At 34.5% G+C, this 23,403-nt stretch overlaps 1 protein-coding gene across 3 annotated transcripts in view; it reads right to left on the bottom strand.

The window, feature by feature from the left end:
* LOC106883440 (adenomatous polyposis coli homolog) overlaps nt 1–23,403 on the bottom strand; it is a 188,253-nt gene that overhangs the window by 79,879 nt on the left and 84,971 nt on the right. For 2 of the 3 annotated variants that reach the window (XM_052967125.1, XM_052967124.1), the window contains exon 2: nt 23,139–23,264. The gene's annotated coding sequence lies outside the window, so the exon portion shown is untranslated. Of the gene's footprint in view, nt 1–18,870; nt 18,891–23,138; nt 23,265–23,403 lie in introns of those variants that run through there. The other variant, XM_014934452.2, reaches the window with a different exon arrangement.

Below are 23,403 nucleotides of genomic sequence, written 5' to 3' on the forward strand. Positions count from 1 at the left end.
CTATCTGTCTATCAATATAAATATATACACACCCACAAACACACACGTCATACGAAGGTACTGTGAATAAAGAGAGTGACCTGAGAATATTATGCTAGACTTAGAAAAATATGGCAGTTGGAAGTCTCCTCTAACAACAAGACAATATCCCACAATGCATTTGCTATACCAGTGCTGATTCCAATATTTGGGATACTCGACTGGCCTGTAGAAGAAATCCACTCCATAGATGTTAAAACCTGCAAAATACTGACATCAACTGAAAATCTCCACAAAAATAGTGACATTGACAGGCTCTGCCTAAGGAGAGATAAAAGAGGTAGAGGCTTGAGAACGGTGCAGACAACCTTCCAGTGTCATATAGTCTCTCTCAGACAGCACTTGTTAAACAATAGCAGCAAAAATAAATGCATTAACTTAATGCTGAAAAGTGAAGAGAACAATGTCTGAGCTCCTCAGGAAGCACTCTCTTCCTGATCTTCTTGATGACCTCCCATACGACCTCAAAATAACTGGACTGACATACCTCAAAGAAGACCTGAATGTGAAATGCTCAGCATACCAAAAAAAGAGCATGCATGGGTATGTTTCCCAAAGACTTAAAGAAGACAGTAATATTAACATGAAGCGAAACCTGTCTTGGACTTGTGACAGTTATATCATATCGCACTTCAAAGGCTATGCATCTGCAAGCCAAGAACTGGAGATTGCTGCTAAATACCTAATAAACAAAAGAAAGTGAAACCCTTGGAATTCCAAGATACAACCAAAAATGTAGATTATGTCATATTTTTGTAGAAGACATCATACATGTGATTAGCAACTGCCCAAAAAATGTCATCAAGGTACTACCTCCTTACACAACACAACACTGTCACAAAAATAATATACAATGCCATTCAGAAAAAAGACTGTTGTGGAATAAATATAGAGGATCCTCCTGTTATTGAATATGTACACAAACATCAACACAAGAAATACTGGTGGAACATTCCCATCACATCTGTCAAATATAAGCATAATAGACCAGATATTGTTTGGGACAGACAATGAAAAGTGTATACCATCATAGAAGTTAGCTGTCCTGCTTGAGGTGAATATCTCTTTGAAGATCAAAGAGAAGGAGGATAACTATGGACAACTGTTTTAAAACCTCTAACTCCTATATACAGATTACAAATTTATATTTATACCAATAAATAATTGGTGCACTTGGTTTTGTGGGTAAATGCATAAAAGACAGTCTGGATAAGCTTGGATTTCCAGAAAAAGAAATCAACCAGCTTGCACATTACAAATATATAAGTGAAACAGTAAAAGTATGCAAGACTTTTCTCAAGCTTAAAATGTGGCATTGTTTTTGCTTTCAACATTCCAATGATGGAGCTTTGTATCTATGTAGAAACCAGCTACTTCTTCAGAGGAAGAATTTAAATACTTAAAAACAGAAGAAAATGAATGTCTGAATAAACAAATGTATGTACATACATATTTGTGTTATCATTGATTGATTTTTATTGCGTAGTTAATAATTGTTCAAGTGCTAAGCTGTTAGGCTTATACATTTGATATTTGTATATTAATCCTGTAAACTGAAGCACAAGGCCAACTTTTTAAGAAAACAGGAGTGGGGGAAGTTAGGATATAGAAAATATAGTTGAAATTGGAGCTCCTATCAAAAGCATGGTACTCTAAACTGGTGTACTATTCTTTGTAGAAGCTCTTTATTCCTTAAGTATTTGTCCATACAACAACAGAGCAAAATTTCTAGTAAAATTACTGAGCAGTTTTAGAATCATAAGTATTTAAGCTCTGATCTGTCAATTTATTTTTTACCCAAGTACAGTGTTTAATCTTCAACTAATGTTCACATTTCCATGCTTGCATGGATCAGACAAGAATTTGCTGAGGTAGATTTTCTACATCTGGATGTCCTTGTGTTGCCACCCCTCACCTTTTTCTGACTAAAGTAATATTTTCCCATAACTAGACATATCTTTCATGGTAGACTGGAAATGAACAACTTTGCTTGTATCATGATAATGTGCATTTATGACCATCATCTGATGACTAGATGAGGGTGTGCGCGCACACACACACACAAGGGTCTTCTTTCAGTTTCTGTCAGCCAAATCCACTCATAAGGCCTTGGTTGGCTTGGGGCTGCAGTAGAAGACATTGCAGGTGTCACAAAATGAGACCCAGTGCAACATAGTTGCTAAATAAGCTTCTTAACCACAAAGCTGTACCTACACCTATATCTAAAACTATAGAATGCAGTGTGTGTATGCTTCCTTCTTTTGTAAGATAGGTTATCTCTTGAAAGAAATTTAGTTGCTATTTCTAGCAGTCAAAGAAGCTTCCTTGTTGAACTTCTGTGAAAAGGGAGGATGTAATGTTGCTAATAATATTTGGATTTTTTTTTTGTCCTTTATTTATCATGAAACTATGTGGCCTAGTGGTTAGGGTGTTGTACTCACGATTGCCAGATTATGGGTTCGATTCCTGGACCAAGTGGTGTGTTATGTTTTCAAGCAAAATACTTAATTTTACGTTGCTCTAGTGCTGTGTGGGGACCAGCATGTCAAAGATATATAAATCGAGTGTTTCCTCTACATTTCTTAAAAGGCAACTAAAACAGGTTGAGGTACAATTTGCACTCCAACCTTATAAAACCTTCACCAGTAATGACTATCAAAAACAGCCCTAGGTTGGAGGGCTGTTGCCTGAGTGGTGCAAAGGTGTCATCACATTTTTTATAACATGTTTCATACTTAGAAAATCAATTCAATCTTTTCATGACCATATTTTTGACAAAATGCATTGCCTATGTTTTAGTTAACGTCTTAAATTATCAAGAATTTGGGGAGATTTAGTGAAATTTAAACTGTTAGAAATGCATCTGAACTGGTATATTTAGTTTGTTTCTGGAACAGTTCTAACATAAAATTATGATGGAAGGGTTTCAATTCAAATACAAAGGCATTAAAAGAGGTGGTTTTGTATCTGAACCATAGGTGGCCAGGGGCAGATTGGTGTCAAAAAGGGATTTTATCTAAATATAATACTTTTGTAAACTCACAAATATTTTACAAATCAAGTCCTGGTTTTAGTTCTTTGATGAAAAAAAGTTTAAAATTAAAAGTGGGTAGATGAAGATCATAATTTTTAATTGCACGGTATATATATGAAATTAGTATTGTAGACAGGACAGGTATTAATTATTTGGATAACAAATGCAAGAAGGGAAGAAAAGATTATCTTATGAAAGAGGTTATTAGTTTCATTTAACTAACTATAATCAGTAGTTTTTTTTTAAAATAAATAGGTTAATTACTAACAAAAACAAGCAGCTAAATAAGACAGAGAAAAAAATAATTTAAAAATCATGTGCACTTTTCTAGCAGACCAACATCCAAAATAATCATTTGGTTAAAGTAGAGAGGTTTCAAATTAAATGAAAGCTTATGACAAATTAAATAAAAACTTTCATCTATAGATAATAGACAGGCCAAAATTATATTTCTAGTACTAACATTGTTCTGAAAACATCAGAAATATAAATACTGCAATAATAATGAACATTATCAAAAAGTGTTATTCTGGCTATAACAATAGTTGTTGTAAAAATAACAAGGATTTTTTGCATGAAACCATGCACCTGTAGGAGAGGAGTGCATAGGTAATTGAATCAATCTGAACGTGTACCTGTTGTATATTTTATCACTCCAGAAAAGATGAAAGCTAAAGGCAACTCCAATGAGATTTGAACTCAGGATATAGAGGACTGAAGCTAAAAATGGAAAGACATATTGGATAATGTAATCTTACATCTTGTCTGAAAGAAGGAAAGAAAGACAGGATGTTTACAGTTGAATATCTTTGATCATAGCTTTGCATGATCATAGCTACTTTTGAGCTGAACAATTGCATCAATGCCATTGAAATAATCCAATGAGGGAGCCCCTGTGTTGTTGCACTATCTGTTAGAAGGAGCAGTAAAGTCTCACTCGAATCAGAGTGTTCTAAGAAGAACACATTGGTTAATGTAGTTCTATGTACACTATACCTGATTAAAGCAAGATGAAATGGCTAACAGCTGGAACTGAACTGACCTTCAGCATTTCATAGATTTGAACAAACATTATAACAACTAAGCTGTAGCAAAAAATAATAATTTAACAAATTGATAAATGTTATTAATTTAATTAATATGTTAATAAAAACTGTTAATCCATTATTACAATGCAAACAATTTTTACTAATTAATGTTAGTCGTGATGTAATATAAAAGAAAATAAATCTAATTGCTGGCGCAGACTCTATGTGTCTACTCCAATAATTAATAGTGTTAAAAGTAGTTCTTAATTAAACACAGAACAATCTCAACCATCAATTTTAGAAGACATAATCTGCAAGTAAAATAATTTTATGAACATCCATCTACTATACTAATATACTGAAGGATGGATATGCATTAATTGCAAATCATCTTTTTATAGTAAAGGCTATTTGCCAACATAATGTGGCTGTCCTGGAAGGGACGATGTTACTGTTGTTTAGCCTCAGGAAACATCATTTCCAGCTGGCTATACAACACAATATCTGTGTCCTTATACTTTCGAACAGGGAGTTCAGCACTTCCATCCAGCACAAAACAACATCTGTGGACTGGTTTCTGGGTTACTGTCCTTTATTAATACAGAGAAGCTGTTTGGCTAGGTGGCATTGTTGAATTCACCATTCGAATATATAGTTTTCAAAGTGACACGCAGTCACTGATTTAATAATATAGAAATATTATTATTTCTAAATCTCTCAAAGAGAGATATTCAGTAACAGTTCTTTAAAGTAAAAGCTATTTGCCAACAATGTGGCTGTCAAAAAAAAAAGAAAGAAAAAAACCATACTTATTGTATAGCAAATATTCTGGTCCAGTGGTTTAGATATTTAATGATCTTTTTCTTGAAACTGTAGCCAGAATTGCTGAAGTTTCAATTTCAGTAGTATTGATAGTAAAACTAATCCTTTTACACACGCACACACACACACACATATATATATACAGCAACCATACTGAGTGCAAGTCTTTTGCATAGCAAATATTTTGGTCCAGGGGTTGTAGATATCTGGTGATATTTTTCTTGAAACCATAGATAGAATTGCTGAGGCTTCAGTTCCAGTAGATATTAGTGACTGACAGCTTTTAAGACATATGTTGATACCTATTTTGTGCATAGATCAAATATACCAAGTAACAAACATGGCTTATTGTGTTTTTCCATAGAAAATTGTATAATTGTAGTTCTCTACAAAGTTGATGCATACAGTAGAGAGAGAATAATTCAGAGACTTATGTCAACAGAACCACTGTTCTTACAACTGAATAATATCTGTCCATCCTGCTTGAGTAGGGATAGAGTACAAAGATAAGCTGATCAAAGAATTGGCAAGTACAAGTCTATGCTTTATCGGGGAGATAAAATAAGTCAGAAACATATCCAGATTTGTCTCCTGTACTTGCCAAAAAGACTTATAATACTAGTCAATAGCTATTGTTTATTTTTTCTTGTTAATTTTATAATGTTCTTTGCATTAAATATGTTAACACTAATTCAGTCATTTAATTAGTTTGATTAGTATCTGTAACCATCATAACTTTATAGTAGGCAGGCATACTGTTATAAGAGTGAGATGTTAAAAGAGATGCTTTGCACTTTAAAGATGCCAAGGAATTTCAGAAGAGATATTTCATTGTTGTATTGAACAAGTTTAGTTGTTCTATTGTATGGTTATATTATATTCTCAGAAGTATTTCATACAGACTGTAGCCATTTCTGATTTTTCACATACCTCTAATGATCCACCTGACAATTGATAATCTCAGGTTTCTGAAAGATTAATCAAATTAAAAGGAAATCTTCCCCTGTATACAATGCCAATTTATTGCAGGAAACTTTAATCTTCAAAGGAACTGAACTCTGAACTGTAAACTAACAAGTCACATGTTGGTTTTACAGTGCAGCTGTTACATTAACTAACTATATTATCTTGTGGTACCTACTTAGAAGTAGGTGGAGCTAGTTGGCTGTTGAGTGCTACATGTCTGAGCCAGGGACACAACACAGTATTAGTGACAAAATACAAACAGCCAACATCTTAGTTTATCCAGTGCTCTGTTGATTATCTACCTGTCATTAGCAGTGATAAGAAACTCAAAGCTATCTATTCCAGATCTTGATGTATCTCTTCTACCAGATGAAAGCAAGTACCTCTTATGCAGAGTATCAGACTTTTCTGTTTACAAATGCTAGCAAGGTCAACTTAGCCTTTATTCTTCTTTCTTCATTCTATGAGAATTCAGTAACTACAGGTCATAAATTAATAAATTATATCACTTCATTTTAAAAAGGAATGCTGAGAGACATAAAATATAATTTATATATATATATTACAGAGATGTACTAGCATAGCAAGTGACTTGATCTGAGATTGTGTACTGAAACAAAAACAATTGCAGCGTGGAAGATGCTTATAAGCCGTTTAAGAACACACAAAAAATCGTTAGATTCACTTCAACATCTAAATTTAATTAGTGCCAAAATATTTTCGTCACTTTGAAACCACGACCTGTTTAATGACAATCTTCATGCAACATGAAATTTTGTCAGTGAACAGGTCATGGTTTCAAAGTGACGAAAATATTTTGACAGAAATTAAATTTATATGTTGAAGCAAACCTAACAGTTTTTTTAATGTTCTTAAACAGCTTATAAACATCTTCCATGCTGTGTGTGTGTGTGTGTGTGTGTGTGTGTGTGTGTGTGTGTGTGTGTGTGTGTGTGTGTGTGTGTGTGTGTGTGTGTGTGTGTGTGTGTGTGTGTGCGTGTGCATTGGCTGCGTGGTAAGAATGTTGCTTCCCAACCATATGGTTCGTGATTTAGTCACACTGAATGGCACCATGGGCAAGCATCTTCTATTATACCCTTGAGTCAACCAAAGCCCTGTGAGTGAAACTGAAAGTCTGTCTGTCATATGTATATACATACATGCATGCATCACATATATATCGATGCGTGTGTCTTTGTGTATGTGTGTTGTCCCCCACTACTGCTCGACAACCAGTGTTGGTTTTTGTTTATGTTTCTGTAACTTAGCAGTTCAGCAAAAGAAACTGATAAAATAGGTACCAGGCTTAAAAAAATAAGTGCTAGGGTTGATTTGTTCAATTAAACCTTCAAGGTGGTGTCCCAACACAGCCACAGCCCAATGACTGAAACAAGTAAAAAGGAAAAGATATATATATATATATATATATATATATATATATACACACACACACACAACAAAATCAAGAAATTAATGTATGAATCTTAAGATACAAGAAATATTGGAATTAGCAGCAATAATGTGCAGGATGTATAAGGTATGACAGCATAGGAATATGACTGTAAAAATTAGTGGTTGTGGTGGTGGTGGTGATGATGACAATGCGGTGAGTAAATATCATATGCAGCTGTCGGAAAATAAATTTTAATGTCTGACCACCATGAAATAGTATTGCGTAGAAGAGAAACTGAAGAAAGAAGGAGAACACAAAAAAAAGAAAAGAATAGTTACTGGATATCATCAACAGATGTTGTATCTAAGCAGCAAGAATAAGGTAGATAGTGCCATCATCAATTCATCTTTATATACTACATCCTGCTAGTATGGGAAAACAGCTGTTAAAACGCTAATGTTGATCATAGATAGCAGTTGAAGAAATAGTTTTTGTAGCCAAGAATTTTAAAAGGACATCTACGTAAACATGTTAAACAAAAACACACAGGTGTGTGTATTTATATGAGTTGTGTGTTTGTGTGCACATATGTATGTGTGTACACTTTAAATAGCACTTCTTAACTCCCATGTAAGGTGTTAGTACTAATAATAGACTGGAAATTTATATTAGTCTTTCATAATTTAAAAGAACTGGGGGTTTGGCCAAAAGGCCAGAGCTTGTAGGTAAGTGGTAGGACAGATGGAAATTACCAGTACCAGAACAAATACATGCTTGTTATTTGTTGTATTAGCTTCTCTCATCCTAACAGGCTTGGCCTCACAATGTAGAGAAAGAAGACTATATATAGTAAAATATTAAAGTCTATGCCTTACCATTTCTTCACATTCCATATATGATAAGATTTCTATGAACAAACAAGGGAGCCTCTACGTGATTACACAACCTGCAGGAAATAGAGCAAAATTTCTCTACATCCAGCCAGCCTCATAAAGTATATACATTATTTTAAATGTAGTCCTATATAGACAATAAGGACAGTATGGGTCATAGCTAAAGCACTGCTGATCATAGGTCTGCTTGATTAGGGTTTAACTGGGTCTAAACAATGACTTAATTAATGATTTCTAAAACAAATAAAAAGTCACAAATTTAGGGGAAGGATATAATCAATTTTCTTAACTCCAGTACCTGGCAGGATCTGAACTGCGAACATAAAAATACCATAAAGCATTTTGTCTGTCAGTCAACTAATTCTGTCATAATGATTTCTTAAATTTGTACCTACAGGTCCAGATTGGCAGAGGAATATTAAATCAATTGAATGGATCCTAATATATTATTTTCCTCCATCTTTTGCAATTCATTTCCTAGGATAAAGTTCTTGCCTACTTCTGGTTTTGTAGTCTTGAAAATTGCATGATGCCCTCAATAATGTTGGTAGAATGGGGAAAAAAGCACCCAGTATACACCCAGCCAGAGAAAGCATGCCAAAACAGACAGTGGAGTAAGATGCAGTCCTTGGACGCTATCAAATCCTGTGAAATCATCGAATCCATACCAACATGGAACATAGACATTAAATGATAATAATGATGACACTAGCCACTGAAACAAAAATACTACTGGTCTTCTGAGTTAGAAAACTGAACTATTTTGTCCTACAAGTACACCTAATTCATCTATTGTCACTTCTCTCATCATCTCCTCTCCCAAACTCATCACATTAAAACCCTTTCCCAACATGTCATTCCTCCTCAGAAGAGGTGATCCTCTGAAATTTACATCCCTGTCTAGGCTTTCTTTCTACTTGCACTGAACAACAGAAGCTCAAGCTTAACATCAGTCATAACACTCTCACCTGAGTGTGTGTGTGTGTGTGTGTGTGAGTGAATAACTTACAAAGGTTATAGGTGCCATTTCTCTTCCTTTAACTGATCAACAACTATAATCATTTCTGATTTAGGTACAAAGCTAGCAAGTTTGAAAAGAGAATATTAGTTCATGTCATCAACCCCAGTACTTGACTGGTACTTTTCATTATTAATCCAAAAATAATGAAAGGCAAAGCTAACCCTGGCAGGAATTGAACTCAGGATGTAAAGAGCCAAAACAAATGCCTCAAAACACCATTTCCCACACTAATTATTCTGCCAATCCATTGCTTTAACTAATAATGATTTATAACATAAGCACAAGGCCACAAATTTAAATGGAAGTGTGAGTTGATTAAATCAACTTTAGTAATGCAGGTATGGTTGTGTGGTAAGAAGTTTACTTCCCAAACCACATGGTTCCAGGTTCAGCTCCACTGTGTGGTACCTTGGGAAAGTATATTCTACTACAGCCCCAGGCTGACCAAAGCCTTGTGAGGGGTTTTGGTAAAAGGGAACAGAAAGAAGTCCATCATGTGTGTGTGTGTGTGTTTGTGTTGGTTCCCCTATTTCACTTGACAACCAGTGTTGCTGTGTTTATGTCCCTGTAACTTTGCAGTTTTGGCAGAAGAGACCAATAGAGTAAGTACCCGGTTTGAAAAAAAAGTACTGAGGCTGATTCATTCAACTAAAAATTCTTCAAGGCAGTGCCCCAGTATGGCCCCAGTCTAATGACTGAAACAAGTAAAACAAAACATTAGTAACTGGTACTTTATTTTAGCTATCTTAAAAGGTGGGAGAGAGAGTAAAAGCAAAGCAATTACTAGTTGGGATTTGAACTCAGAACAAAGATATAAGTCAAGCACTCCAGTAAAAGAAGAAATTTACATTGATAAGGTGAAATAAGAGCTTTTAGCTTAAAAGAGCAAGAGTTCTAAAAATGGAAGTTCCAACACAGTGCAGACTAAATGCTAAGGAGGAGCCAAAGAGGATAAAGAATTTATGACAAACAAATTACACCTTGAAAAATTTCCCCACCAAAATATATTAGATAATGTAATCTTACATACACTATCTTCTTTTATCTTTTACTCGTTTTAGTCATTAGACTGCAGCCCTGTTAGAACACTGCTTTGAAGGTTTTAGTCCAACTTATCAACCTCAGTACTCATTTTTAAGTCTGGTACTTAATCTTGATCAAGATTCTTGATCACAACTGTCTGATGAATGGGAATGTGAAACTCTGAATTGCAGTTTTTTGTGATATTTTTGTGATGTTTTTGCAGCTTTAACAATAAAGCATATTACTCTAGCTTTGGTATTCAAGTACTATTTCTTTCCACCTTGTTTCACATTTATGTGCTTACTCGGGTATATATGTAAATATATATATCATCATCATCATCGATGTCCACTTTCCATGCTGGCATGGGTTGGACAGTTTGACTGAGAACTAGCAAGCCAGGAGGCTGCACTCGGCACCAATTTGATTTGGCAAGGTTTCTACATCTTGATGCTCTTCTTAATGCCAACTACTCCGAGAGTGTAGTGGGTACTTTTACGTGCCACCAGCATGAGAGCCAGTCAGGCAGCACTGGCATCGGCCATGCTCAAATGGTGCTTTTTACGTGCAATCGGCACAGGTGCCAGTCAGTTGGCACTGGCATCAGCCATACTCAAACAGTGCTTTTTATGTGCCAGTTAGGTGGCACTGGCATTGGCATGCTCAAATGGTGCTTTTTATGTGCCACCAGCATGGGTGCCAGTCAGTTGGCACTGGCATTGGCCACACTCGAATCTTGCTTTTTACATGCCACAGGCACTGGCATCGGGCACACATATATATATTTACACACACACACACACACACACACACACAGTGGTCTTCCATACAGTTTCTATCTACTAAATTCACACACAAGGCATTGGTCAGCCTGGGCTATAAAAGACACTTGCTAAAAGTGCCAATTAGTGACAACATTTTTCTTTGTTTTTTTTTTATTAACCTTTTAATACCAACCTGCCTGAGTTCACCCCTGGTTTAATAATACAAACTTACTTTTTTCAAGTGGTCTAAATTAAACTTTTCATCACATTTTCATTTCAATTTATGCTCTAAATACTAACTTGAGAATGAGAAAGTTATTTTACTAAATTAGTCATTATTTTCCAAACTTAATTGAAACAAAACCAGTGAATATCAGAAGAAATAGGGTAACAAAAATGTTGAAAGTGATTCAGGGAACTAGGTTGATAAATTTGTAAGAATTGGATAGGATGAAATGAATGTCTGGTATTTGTTCTTGTCTAAATACATTCTGATGGCCTGCAGTGACTGACAATTGTAGCAAGCTGTATCAGCCCTTGCCTGTTGCTTGGACAACATTAGTGGTTTTGAGAGGGGAAATTTATGTGCATGGGAAACTGCTTATCTTTCCAAAAAAAAAAAAAAAAAAAAAAAAAAAAAAAAAAAAAAAAGAAAAGAAAAGAAAAAAAATTGTTGAGGCTGGGTGGTAAGAGATTTGCTTCCAAACTACATAATTCTGGGTTCAGTCCCCAGCATGATACCTTGTTACTATAGCTTCAGGCTGACCAAAGCCATATGAGTGGGAGTGGATTTGGTAGATGGTAGACAAAAAACTGAAAGAAGTGTGTTGTATATATGTGTGTGTGTGTGTGTGTGTGTGTGTGTGTGTGTGTGTGTGTGTGCATGTGTCTGTGTTTGTCCCCCACCACTGCTTAACAGTTCTGTAAAAGCAACAGATAGAATAAATACCAGGCTTAAAAAAAAAGTACTGGAGTTATTTTTTTGACTAAAACCCTTCAAGGCGGTGCTCCAGCATGGACAGTCTAATGACTAAAATCAGTAAGAGGTAAAAGGCCCGTGCTTTGGAGATGAATTTTTTTGTCTTTTTTTTAGGTGCAGATCTTATAGTTTTATGTGACAATATGGAAGCCTTAGGTCTAATTTATGATAAAACAAAGCAAAAAGGACTGTTGAGACTATAGTAATCCATTACATTATGTTTGTTTTGAAATAAGTAAAGGGAGAAGGCACTTCATTTATCTATTAGTTTAGTATTATATGTACTTTTTAAATAGTAGCTGATAAGTGAGGTGGGGGTTCAACATGAAACAACTATAGGCGCAGGCAGAAGAGAATAACAAGCAATGGTTATAATTAGGGATTGGCACAACAGTTTTGGTATTGTTTAATTAACATCACTGAAGAATTAAGGGACTGAAAGAGAGAATTTAGTAATCACATCCACAAATTCACACATGTATATATGCATACATACATGCATGTACTATCAACAACAGTAATAACAACACTTTTTTGTATATCCATTCATACACAGATTTAATTGAATGTTTGAAGCAGGAGACTGAGAAGAACAAGAAATGTAGAGTAAGTGGGAGGTGAAGAGACATAATGAACATCATGAACAGGCTGGTTGTGAAATGGAGAAAGCAAAGATTGGGGATGGGGGGAGGAGAGGGAGAGAGCACGAGCAAGGTAGGGAGATATGCTACTGAAGTGAAGTGGAAACAGGCTTGGGCAAGATGATGAAGGAAAGTGAAAAAAATAGGGAATGATAATGGAAATAGAGATATATATAAATTTCGGCTAAAGAAGAAGGAAAATTGATCAGTTAAGAAGAAAATAAATGGAGAGAGGGAGAGAGAAAATGGGACATGGAGTGTATAGCGGAACAGATGAGTCAATAACAAGATGAGGGGAAACTGAATATATGTGTATGTATATATTTGTGTGTGTGAGTGTGTACATACATACATGTATGTATGTATGTGTGTATGCATGATGCGCATGTACCAATTCTGTTCAGAGAATAACAAAAACACTATTAGCAAAAGAAGTATTGGAAGGGAAGATGGAAATGATACAACATTAAAGAAGAAAGGATGAGAAGGAAATTAAGAAAGGAAGAAAATAATGAGAACACAACAAAATAAAATAGCTTTCCCCACACAGTTGCCATGGATATCTAAGTAGTTTACCTCATGAAACATTAGAAGACTGTTTGTTGGTTCATTTTAACATCTATTTTTGTTTCCCTGCTAGCACGCGTTGAACAGGAATTGGTAGCAGTAAGTTCTTCCTGTTGCTAACCCTTACCTGTTTTTCAAGCAAAGATATTTTATTTCTTTGGTCTTTGAAAGGGTAGAATGACCGGTTGTAATGTCAACAAAGAATGTAAACACCATATTACTGTTTTGCTCAAGCAGTGGTAAGCTGTGAAATATTAATGTTCATCACACCCACACATATGCATGGGGGGAGGTTGTCATATAGTCTTCGTCTACCAATTTCACTCACACAGCCAGGAGCTACTTTAGAAGATGCTGTGCAGCGGAACTGAACCTGAAACCACATGCTTGTAAAGTGAGCTTAACCACATAGCCAAGTTGTTTGTAAGATGAGACTCAATAGGTTGCAGTTTGGCAGCTGCTCTTGCCAAGTGCATCACTCTGAATATTAGGAAAAAAATATCCAAATTGCTCAACTAAGCATATCACTCAAAACAGAGGTAAAATACTCAAGGACATGTACTCTGCATGAAAACCAAACAATAAGGTTGGTACTCACATACATAATGTAGTGACACAAGAACTATTAATTAATTAAATTTACACCTAAGCATGACAGTTAATTGTGGTTAAAAAAGACAGGAAAGACATCCTTGAAATCTAAATTAGAATTAATTCAAAATGGGGAGCAATTGAGTGGTGATATGTTTTGAATTTGAAGTTTGAATTTGAATTTGAAATTTGAAAGTGTAAATATTAACAGTCAACTTTTTAGACATTGCACACAATATTGCTTCAGGCATATATGTCACTTATAGAAAACGAAACAAAATCATATGCTACATTCACAAAACTTGAATCATCCCCTTCACTATTCTGAAAAATTTACTTACAAAGTTTTGTAAGAGAATTTCCAAATCTTCTGATAAAGAGATGTGTATAACCACTGCTTTATTTTTACAATGAGGCTTGAAGCAGAAATGGTAGTGATAGGTTTCAATACATTTCCCCCACACGAATCCCATGATGCTAACAACATTGGAAAAAGGTAAATTATATGAATATCTACTGAGTTGTGGGATACCCTGATCTGACCTAGGTAGTGACTTCTTACTCCTTTGCGGGTGGATTGCCATTGCTTTTGAATATTTCTGCGCCACCTCTTGACCTTATATATATATATATATATATATCCTCACATGTATTGTAGGCCATGTTTTAGAATTGTATAGATCAGTTATTGTTGTTATTATTATGAAGGTGTCAAGCTGGCAGAATCATTAGCATGCCCGGAGAAATGGTTAGCAGTATGTCGTCTGCTGCTATGTTCTGAGTTCAAATTCTGCTGAGGTTGACTTTGTCTTTCATCCTTTCGGAGTCAATAAAATAAGTACCAGTTGAACACTGGGGTCGATGTAATTGACTCATCCCCTCCTCCAAAATTGCTGCCCTTGCGGAAAAATTTGAAGCTATTATTATAATTGTTATTATTATTATTATTATTACTACTACTATTATTATCACTGAGTGAGAGAGCAAAGAACTCCTCTGAACGCATGGCTATGATGCTCCCCCACTACTTCTGCTCATGATCAGAGATGCACATATCATCAGCCTCCAAGGGACATTCTCAACTGGTTATGGTAAAACAACTGACAAGTAAATCTGTGGTATTGAGCAGAATATTTACTGTAGCCCATCTTTTATACCAAGACGAAACAGTGTACATGATAACACTTTGGGTCAACTTTGCTTTTCATCCTTTTGGGAGTCGATAAATTAAGTACCAGTGAAACACTGGAGACTGATATAATTGACTAGTCCCTTCCCACCAAATTTCAGGCCTTGTGCATATAGTAGAAAGGATTATCATTATTATTATTATTATCATCCTGTGGAGGTCGACTTTGCCTTTCATCCTTTCAGGGTCAATAAATTAAGTGCCAGTTGAACACTGGGAGTGACATGATCGACTTGTCCCCTCCCCCAAAATGGCTGCTCTTGTGGTAAAATTTGAAACCATCATCATCATATAACTTGGTTTTCATTTTTGTAGTTTCTAATATGTAAACAGATCTATAACAATTGTACTTTTATACTCTAATTCATATTAATTTGCTTTCTACAACATATAAGTTAAAATGTTCTGACCATTTCCATTTAATTTTCATTTCTTAAACCAGATTATTCAGTTGATAATCAGTTCATGTTGCTCAAGTCACAATGGATAGTCAAGAAACAGTGATAATAATAGCCTTAGGTAATAGCATTCATCTTGTGGAAGATGAAACTGACACACTCAGGAATTTCGTTAATTAGTACGTCATTTCTTATCTTAGAAGCAATTAAAAATATACTTCCCCTAAACACAGGAACACACACACAGATTGTGCTTATGCTTTGGTGAATATTATCAGATTTCTAATTTTTAGCAATGATAATGAATTCTAGCTTAGGCTCATGGTTACAAAATTTGGGAAGAAGATACAGTTAGTTCAGTTGTCCCCAAGATTTGTACAGTACTAATTTTATCAACATGACTGAGAAGTATAAAAATCCAGGATTTGAACTCAAAATTTAGAGAAACATAACTTTTACAAGGCATTTTGATGGATGCTCTATCAATTCTGCCAGCCACTTCAAACACTAGCACACATTTCAAGAAAGGAATGTAGGCAATTATATTAACCCCAAAACCAAGAAAGGCACTGTCAACCAGGTTGAATTTCAGTACACTCATTTACATAGAAACATAAAGGGACAAAACTAAGTTCAACATGGTAATAGGAAGGACATCCAGTTGTAAAAACCATGCCAAAATAGAACTCACCAGTGTTGGTGCCACATAAAAAGCACTCAATTCATTTTGTAAGGTGGTTGGTGGTAGGAAGGGCATTCAGCTGTAAAAGCCATGCCAAAACAGATAGTGAAGCCTGGTGCAGTCTTCTGGCTTACCAGCTCCTGTCAAGTCCAACACATGCCAGCATGGAAAATGGATGTTAAATGATGATGATTATAACAATTCTGCTACTTTCTTATGTAAGGATAGAACTGTGAGGCTTTAAGGTGAAAGGATATAGAAAGTGCCATTCCAATAGGCTTCCAGGCTAAGTACTTTTACATTAAGAAAAAAAAAAATGATGTAGAAGAAAAAGAAAAGAACTGCCAGAGAATGCAACCTGAAACCATCATTATATGCCATTATCTTGAATGTCTGCTAAGGTGAACTGACAACAAAGCAAAAATTGCTGTTAACAAACAATTTAACAGTTTCAGTAGAGAAAATATCTACTCAGGTTTAATATCTGTATTGTTGATCTGACAAACTTTCACAAAATATTCATAACTGAGCCTGTAAAACTAATTTATTCTTTCTTTCTACAGACAACAAAAAGGAAAAGTATCTATCATACTGTGTATATCATAACCTATATACTAAATCAGTTAGTTGAAACAGTTGTCACTTCTCATGTACAAAATCATTTTCTGCATGAAGATGAAGACTTCAAAAAAAGAAAAAGAAAAAGAAAAAAAAGGTAAACAATATTTTTACTTGAAGAGGCTTAATTATGTTAAAAGAAAAACCCAGGAAGGATCAATCTTCTGCTACATAGTAGTAATAGTACTACTGATAATGGAGATGTGGTAGTGCTGCTGTAACAACAACAGTTACTACTACCACTAATAATAATAATAATAATAATAGATAGAGAGGTGAGTTCTTAACTTTTGTATACGGTTGCCACAATCCATCACTAAGGTAAACATAGCTGTCGTAACCCATCACCAAGGCCAACCTAATGACAAAAAGCGCAACTCGAAAGTAACTTATTTATTGGTGCTTTGAACAATATTTCGGCATCTCGCGTGCCTTCAACAGGTTCAAAATAAAATAAATGTCAGTCTAATTCATTTTTTAGTTTATATAAAGGACTGGTAACTCAGCAGAAATGTAATAGATAGAGAGGTGAATTCTTAACTTTTGTATACGATTGCAATCGTATACAAAAGTTAAGAACTCACCTCTCTATCTATTACATTTCTGCTGAATTACCAGTCCTTTATATAAACTAATAATAATAATAATCCTTTCTACTATAGGCACAAGGCCTGAAATTATGGGGGAGGGGGCCTGTCAATTACATTGATCCCCAGCATTCAACTGGTACTTGTTTTATTGACCCCCAAAAGGATGAAAGCAAAGTCAACCTCAGCAGAATCTGAACTCAGAATGTAAAGCCAGGAGAAATGTTGTGAAGCATTTTGTTCAATGTGCTAACAATTCTGCAAGCTTGCCACCTTAACAACAACAATAATAATATAATTACTTCTAAAATAGACACAAGGCCTAAGATTTGGTGGTGGTGGTGGTAGGGGCTAGTCGATTTCATCAAACCCAGTGCTAAGCTGAATCAACCATGGAAGGATGAAAGGCAAACTTGACCACGGTAGCATTTGAACTCAGAGCGTAAAGACGGATGTAATGCTGCTAAGCATTTCGTCCAGCATGATAATAATTCTGCCAGCTTGCTGCATTGATGATGATAATAACGGTAATAACAATTTCAAATTTGACACAAAGCCAGCAATTTTGGAGCAGGGGTTGACTGCATCGACCCCAGTGCTCAACTGGTACTTATTTTATCAACCCCAAAAGGATGAAAGGCAAAGTCAACCCTGGCGGAATTTGAACTCAGAACATTAAGACAGACAAAATGCATTTTGCCTGATATGCCAACAATTCTGCTAGCTCACTACTGTCGTCTTCTTTTTATAATAATAATAATAATAATGGTTTTAAATTTTGGCACAAGGCCAGTGAGTTTGGGAGAGGGGCTATGTCAGCTAAATCAACCCTGGCACAGGGTCACAAATTCATAGGGAAAAATATTCAATTGAATTGAGCACTGTATTTTACAGGTATATATATATATATATATATATATATATATATTACAGGTCCTGTGTGAAGGAAAGTAGAGAGCAGTAGGATTTTGACAATATTGTTAAGTTCACCATCACCACTACTACTACTACTACTACTACTACTACTACTACAACAAAGAACAACTACAGCTTCTGTTATCTAATTACTGTAAATGATATTTAGTTTAAAATGCTGCTCAGTGCAAATATAGAAATCTTACATAATTACACAAGCCTTTCAATAAATGACGCTGAATATGCTGACAGAATCCAAAGCTTTTTATATTTGGCTTTTTAACTTAAAGAAAAGATACTATCAATATATGTGTGTGTTTAACAAAATAGTTTCGTTTTTAATTTTATCCGAAAGAGAAATAAGCAGTGTGTATGTGGGGCATAACAAGTTTTGCTTAACTTTGTTTTGAATAGTCTGTGGCGGCTGCCACAGGAGGCTGTCGATTCCTGCAACTCATGCAGCAGACTGAAATGCTGCTACATAGAACTGCTAGGATATTCAAAAACATACAAAGAAAAAATTAACAAGGAGAAGTGAAAGAAGCAAAGGAATTCTGAGAACTGAAGCAGGGAGGAATGGGGTTTGGATGTTAAATGCTTTAAACAGAAATGTTTGGTGGCAGAACTAAACTGAGAAAGCAGGAAGGGATCAGAAACATAAAAAAAAAAACAGTGGGTAGGGTGAATGTTACTACAGATGAGATTAATTTAGAAATAGACCCATTTAGGTGAATTTGTTGTCAGAAGTGTAAGTCTTTTATTCCTCATGAAGGGAATCCATTTCAGCAGTTTTTAATCTGAAAAACATCATTAATGAACAGCTATTGTTACAAAGACTAAACCTTGTACTATGACATCAATCATGAAAAGCAGCTTTAAATTAAAACCATGTATTTTTTTCTACTCATTTTTTTTTTTTTTTTTTTTTACATTTCCACATATCATTTTCATATTTAAAAGGAATAACTTTTTTGTGTCTTTTTTTTCTTCTTGTTACTGGATTCTTTTTTTAATCATCATTCAATTCCTAAGTCTATTTGGGAAAATTTGAAAGAAGAATAATTGATAAATCAGTTCAAGGAATCTGAGAATTTCAAAGTAAAGAATGACATGACATAAAAGAATTCTTTAAATATTTTCATCTTTAGATAACTGGTCCTCTTTGTCATTGATTAATGAAATAATATGCTCTAATGTTAATGCTATTTTACTGCAACACACTTGTAATCAGATAATGACAACAAATGAAATGGAATGTGAATAAAATTCTTGTTCAGCAACATGTTTTGCCATCCTGATTTCTCTTTATCGGTATTCTTTTCTCCTGTTACTGGTTTTCAGTCACTGAACTGTGGCCATGCTGGGGTACCAACCTAAAGGGTCTTTTAGTTCTTTTACTTGTTTCAGTCATTTTACTGTGGCCATGCTGGAGCACCGCATTAAAGGGGTTTTTTAGTTGAAGAAATCCACTCCAGGACTTATTCTTCGTAAGCCTAGTACTTATTCTATTGGTCTCTTTTGCTGAATCACTAAGTTACAGGGACGTAAACACATCAATATCAGTTGTAAACACAAACATATACACATGAACACATACACACACACACACACATAATGGGCTTCTTTCAGTTTCCATCTACCAAATCCACTCACAAGGCTTTGGTTGGCCCAAGGCTATAGGAGACACTTGCCCAAGGTGCCACACAGTGGGAGTGAACCTGGAACCATATGGTTGGGAAGCAAGTTTCTTCTTACAACGATCATATTAATTTCAGGGCTTTTCTCCATCTTGTACTTATTTTATTAAATTTACACTTACTGAATCACTATTTTTTGTTGCATAAACAAAGCAGAACAACTTGATATATCAGTAAACAGGACACACACACACACACACACATAGGCATATATAAACAATAGGCTTCAGCACAATTTCTGACTAACAAATTCTACTAAGGCTACAGTAGAAGACACTTGCCCACAAGGTGCCATGCAGTGGGATTAAACCAGGAACAATTTGGCAGCAAAGTGAACTTCTTAACTAGTTATGTCTGCATTTTATATTTATTATATTTTAAGAATACGGCACTGAGCGCTAATATTCTGTCTATCAGAAGAAATGATACTGGAATTGCTAAGTATAATTGCTAAATCTTGTATAAATAAGTAGAGAAAACATTATTCCTTATCAACCAAACAAAAAAAGATATAAAAACATGAACCTAAATGCTATAAGCAATGAACTGAAAAGAAAAGTACAAATGCTTACCAATTGCATGTAAATGATTATTGGAAAGTTACCAATATATACTTGTTATTTTTTTAAGACAATTCAAAATCCCACTTAATGCAAGAAGGGAAATAATGCAAAAAATAGCAAAGGTCAGACATTAAAAAGTAATAATTGTGATGCACGCATGCACACACACACACACACACACACACACACACAGAATAAAGTGGTTAAGAAGTTCTCTTTGGAACTGTGTAGTTCCAGGTTTGGTCCTACTGGATTGCACCTTGGACAAGTATCTTCTACTGTTAACATCAGTTTGACCAATATTTTCTAAGTGGAATTAGGTAGATGAAACCCATGCAAAAGCAATCTATCTACATATATACCTACATACATACATAGTATGTGTATACCTGTATTATTCATGTTTGTGTTTACTTTTATAAAACCAGTATTACATGAAAAAGTGAAAATTAGGAATTTGATAAATATACATTCGATAAAATAAGTACAAAACTGCCTGCTACTGTCTCTCACTCAGTTGCTTTCAGGCATCGGTTGCGTTTGAATGAAAATAGTGTTGAAAAATATAAATCCAACATATGGCCAGATGGACTTATGAGCTGTCGTTTGGAACAGAACTCAGTCGTAAGTCAAGAAGGTGTATATGTTAAAATATTGATATTTTCAAACATATACAAATCTGAGATACCACAACATTGTTTAGGCAGAGTTCTGCATCAATTGTTAACTAGTAGTTAATGCAAAACCCTGAGTAGCAGCAGTTTGCGATCTCAAATTTCAATCACTGCCTCACTGTTGCTATGATCATTCTCATTTACCCTACAGCTACAGCTTTCTGGCAAATATATAAATTCTACCTTATGTATGAGAGAGATAAAGAGAGAGTACTCCATAAATTATGTAGCATTAAACCATGCTTAATCTTTGAAAACTTGACACATGGGAGACAGTATGTGGGTGTGTACATATTCCTTTTTAAAAGTGTATTTTGTTCCTAAGATAAGTTGCTATGATGTCATTGTTCCCTGGGGATAATACACAAAAGTAACTTTCTATTGGATTGCATTCTTCAGATAGGCATAACGCCAGATATTTATTTATTGCTATATATACAGATATCTATCTGTATTTATCTATATAGACAGATATATATAACTATCTGCATTTAACTCTGTATGTGTATGTGCATATATACTTTCAGACTGCAAGTCAAATGAAAAATACTCTAAAACTGAAAACAAATCATTAGTGTATTTTTCTCACCAAATTTTGCTGCTATTCTGTGGTATTTTCCATCACAGGTGTCCCACATACACACATATTTTCATACATTGGTTTGGTTCTAAGAAAAAGTCTTGATATTTCCATTTCTATGATCTGTCAGGACAACTTTTGCACAAAATATATTATCCTCTGCTTTACAGTCTCAGCATAATGTTAACCAATCCATTATAAAGTAGATCTGGTAGAATCTAAATTGCAATATTGATAGACTAAAAAGTCTCTACAAATAAATATAATTGAGGAAAACCAATTGAACAGTCACCAAAGATAATGTACCTGGCATATATGCAATAAGAAAACAGGAAGCAGTAATATATAGGGGGGAAAAAAAAGATAGCCAGATAGTCAAATGAAAAAATGTGAAATACATTGTTATTAAGAAACATTAATACTGAAACTAGAAGGAAACTATTACTATGTCATGTATGATCCACTCTACTACACAGAAGTGAAATATGAAGAGTGACAAAAGTAGAGAACATAAAACCAATGATGAAGTACTGAAAAATAACAAAAATTAAGAAAATTTTACGAGACAAAGTTTATAGAATTATATGGACAATATCTAGAATTGTATACACTTAAAAACTCAGTGAATGTATAAGGACAGCACAAGATCAAAATAGCAATCTATGGTATTCAACACAAGAGCAGATGACACCTGATAATGAAAGGATTCCAAACCAGCAAGGAAATCTCTCTATAGCTGTTCAATCTTCTAGAAATAGCAGCTAAATAACTATCAAATAAGGTCCTCCTAACTTAGAAAAGAAGATATATTTTACCTGAAAACTCATACCATGTATTTTATTCCCAGTGTGCAATCTAATACAAGAGAAGGGAGATTGATTTGCAATTCACCAACACTAAACTGAGTTCCATTTATGCAACAAGCTACAAATTATTTTGAAGATCATCACATTTCAACTCCCAGTTAATAAAACAATGAGGAAGAACAAAAATTGCTGCCATCATTGTCATCATAACTGTAATGTGGAGTGAAGTGGACAACAAATAATAGAAGACTACATCAAACACAATTCAGTATTTCATGGCCTTCTTTGTTTAACACTCAAGTTCAACTTTGTCAAGATCAATGAATCAAATGTTAGTCCTGTACTGAGGGCAAGTAAATGTGGTCATGCATCAAAGTTTAAATTCAATATTTTATACGAGAAATGAAGAAGATTATCATGACAATACTGAACTAAATAAATCACAATATTACACTATGATTATCTATTCAAAATCTTGAAATATTTTACTTTTATTGTTCCTCCATGGTCAATGATATAAATACTAATGTTATTGAGAAAATTAGTTGAAAAATCTAACTCGTGTTTAATGAACCATTATTATGCCTGATGAAGGCTCTAAATTTTCTAAAAACTTTAAATGAAACAATTTTTTACATTTCTTGTTAGAAAGAAAAACTGGTGCTTACCTTGTAAAATTTTTTTTAAATAATGAATAATTAAGAAGAGTAGGTGTAAAATCCACTACTGAATAAATAGGAGATCTTGGTTTATATTGTATGGACAACCTTGTGTTGTTTGAGTTTTGGTAATCACTGAAAAAAATAAATACATTATTAATGTCAGATCATGCTGATGAGAAAAAAATCAAAAAAATCTGAATAGTTTCATATTCACTAATAATCATGGACAAACTAATGTATGAATGAATGATCTCTTTCTCTCTCTCTCTCT

This window comes from Octopus bimaculoides, chromosome 4 (genome assembly GCF_001194135.2).
Source record: "Octopus bimaculoides isolate UCB-OBI-ISO-001 chromosome 4, ASM119413v2, whole genome shotgun sequence".
In the NCBI taxonomy this organism is placed as follows: Eukaryota; Metazoa; Mollusca; class Cephalopoda; order Octopoda; family Octopodidae; genus Octopus; species Octopus bimaculoides.